Source organism: Mus musculus, chromosome 4 (assembly GCF_000001635.26).
Source record: "Mus musculus strain C57BL/6J chromosome 4, GRCm38.p6 C57BL/6J".
Taxonomy (NCBI): Eukaryota; Metazoa; Chordata; class Mammalia; order Rodentia; family Muridae; genus Mus; species Mus musculus.
Window position 1 is genome coordinate 88,577,911 of NC_000070.6, and position 3,290 is coordinate 88,581,200.

The window sequence follows — 3,290 nt, forward strand, 5'->3', positions numbered from 1 at the left end:
CACAATATGTACTCACTGATAAGTGGATATTAGCCCAGAAACTTAGGATACCCAAGATATAAGATACAATTTGCTAAATGCATGAAATTCAAGAAGAACAAAGACCAAAGTGTGGACACTATGCCCCTTCTTAGAAATGGGAACAAAACACCCATGGAAGGCGTTACAGAGACAAAATTTGGAGCTGTGATGAAAGGATGGACCATCTAGTGATTGACATATGCAGGGATCCATCCCATAATCAGTTTCCAAACTCTGACACCATTGCATACACTAGCAAGATTTTGCTGAAAGGACCCAGATATAGCTGTCTCTTGTGAGACTCTGCTGGGGCCTAGCAAACACAGAAGTGGATGATCACAGTCAACTATTGGATGGATCACAGGGCCCCCAATGGTGGAGCTAGAGAAAGTACCCAAGGAGCTAAAGGGAACTGCAACCCTATAGGTGGAACAACAATATGAACTTACCAGTACCCTGGAGCTCTTGTCTCTAGCTGCATATGAATCAAAAGATGGCCTAGTCGGCCATCACTGCAAAGAGAGGCCCATTGGACTTGCAAACTTTATATGCCCCAGTACAGGGGAACGCCAGGGCCAAAAAAGGGGAGTGGGTAGTTAGGGGATTGGGGGGGTGGGTATGGGGGACTTTTGGGATAGCATTGAAAATGTAAACGAGGAAAATACCTAATAAAAAAATAAATTAAAAAAAAAAGAAAAAGAAAATGTAAGACGACCAGATTTATCATCAATACATTAAATTATATTAATAGTCAAGTAAACAAATGCATAAATATTACCAAATGGATGCAGAAACAAAATGTCTGTACATATACACAAAATTCAAACATTTTTGCTGAAACACCTAGGCAGGTTATTTGTATTCATACCAAAATAAATGAGTTTTTAATGGAGAGCTTAAAATGTAAGATGCAGTGTTCTAGTCCAGGAGAGGCCTTTCCTCTTTGGCACAGGACTCACTCCTCCTCACTCAGTCTTGCAAGCAAGTTAACTGAGGAAAACAGGGTTCTCCAGACTTCTGCTCTGACCACCTCCCAGGCACAGGGGCTATGTTTCTTCTCAGGTACACAGTGATCCTGTATTTCCTCTGCAAACTGGTACAACCACTCTGGAAATAAGTTTGGCAGTTACTCAGAAATTTGCATGTAGTACTACCGGAAGATCCAGCAATTCCTCTCTTGGGCATATACCCAGAAGATGTTCCAACTTGTAATTAAGATACATGCTCCACTATGTTCATAGCAGCCTTATTTATAATAACCAGGAGCTGGAAAGAACCCAGATATCCCTAAACAGAGGAAAGGATACAGAAAATGTGGTACATTTACACAATGGAGTACTACTCAGCTATTAAAAACAATGAATTTATGAAATTCTTAGGCAAATAGATGGAACTAGAAAATATCATCCTGAGTGAGGTAACACAATCACAAAAGAACACATATGGTATGCACTCACTGATAAGTGGATATTAGCCCAGAAGCTTGGAATGCCCAAGATACAATTCACAGGCCACATGAAACTCAAGAAGTTTCAAGACCCATGCTTTGGTCTTCCTTAGAAGGGGGAACAAGATATGCATGGGAGGAGTTACAGAGACAAAGTGTGGAGCAGAGACTAAAGGAAAGACCATTCACAGACTGCCCTACATGGGGATCTATCTCATATACAGTCAACAAACCCAGACACTATTATGGATGCCAACAAGTGCTTGCTGACAGGAGCCTGATATAGTTGTCTTCTGAGGTGCTCTACCAGTGCTTGATAAATACAGAGGTGGATCTTCTCAGCGAGCCATTGGATTGAGCAGAGGGTCCCAAATAGAGGAACTAGAGAAAGGATCCAAGGAGCTGAAGGGGTTTGTATCCCCATAGGAGGAACAACAATATGAACCAACCAGTACCCCCCAGAGCTCCCAGGGACAAAACCACCAACCAAAGAGTACACACAAGGAGGGACCCATGGCTCCAGCTGCATATGTAGCAGAGGATGGCCTTGTGGTAATCAATGGGAGGAGAGGCTCTTGGTCATGTGAAGGTTTTATGCCCCAGTGTAGGGGAATGCCAGGGACAGGAAGTGGAAGTCAGTGGATTGGTGACCAAGGGGAAGCGGGGAGAAGATAGGGGTTTTTCAGAAGGGAAACCAGGAAAGGGGATAACATTTGAAATGTAAATAAAGAAAATATCCAGAAAAAAAAAAAGAGGGAAAAAAACAGTATTTCCTCATGGCTGCCAGGGAGTCTTCCAGAGTCAAGGGATGTTCCTACATCCCCACCTGCTGCATCAGACAAGCTTGCATGTCATTGAGTTGCTGGTGGAGGTGATCACAAAATGAGTCTGGGGGGGTTGCCTCCCAAGCCACAGATGAGTCCTTTGAACTAAAGATGTTCAGGATCTGCTGGGCCAGCTCATGCAGGACAGGGATGGCTTGGGCCTTCTGAATCTTCTGAGCATCCACCTTCTCCTGGGGGAATCCAAAGTCCTTTCTGTCCTTCAAGCAGGAGAGAGGAGAGAGTCTCCCAATTTCAACTAGGAAAATCAAGGCTCTCTTGTTCCTGAGGTTATGTCTGAGACAGGTCACATCCTAGAGAGAAAATTGATCAGTAGCTCATCATCAGGGTTATCAGTAAAGCATAGGACCTAGACGTTTTGGATGCTGCAGATGCTGCTGATACTCTAGGCTGTGTGGTCCTGAACCTTCCCTCTAGGTTCTCTGAAGAGCATCTGGTATAAATGTTTTAAATAGTGAAAACTAGTAGTTTCTATTTTCTGAATGCCCTCCCCTCTCTTTCCAATTCTTCCTTCACTTTCTTTAATTCACACAGGTAGCTATGACTATCTTATAAGAGATGGATAATTAGAGGACAATTTGTCTTATCTAATTGGGCAATTTAAATGATTATCGGTTGGCCCTGAAATTATTGTGTAGGCATCTTGTGAATTGAGAATTTATTGGTATATAAATCTGACTGATTAATTATGAGCTTCAAGAGTTTTGATTTAGTGGGTTAGAGAGATTTGTGACAGCTGCAGGGGGTAGATGGCTGACACTCGGTTCTGAGGTAGGTGAACCAGACCTGGGAATATTGCTGCATGGGACTAGGATAGAGGCTGCAAGACCTCCGGGAAAGAGAATAGCTGGGTATAGCACAGGATAGTGCAATTTTTAAAAATATTTCTGGCAACAAAGGGGGACATAACAACAAAAATTGAGGAAATTTAAAATATCTTTAGGTCATAGTTCAAAAACCTGTACTCCACAAAATTGGAA

The 3,290-nt window shown here is 42.6% G+C and overlaps 1 pseudogene; it reads right to left on the minus strand.

Moving 5' to 3' along the window:
* Window positions 977–2,663, minus strand: Ifna-ps1 (interferon alpha gene, pseudogene 1; annotated as a pseudogene).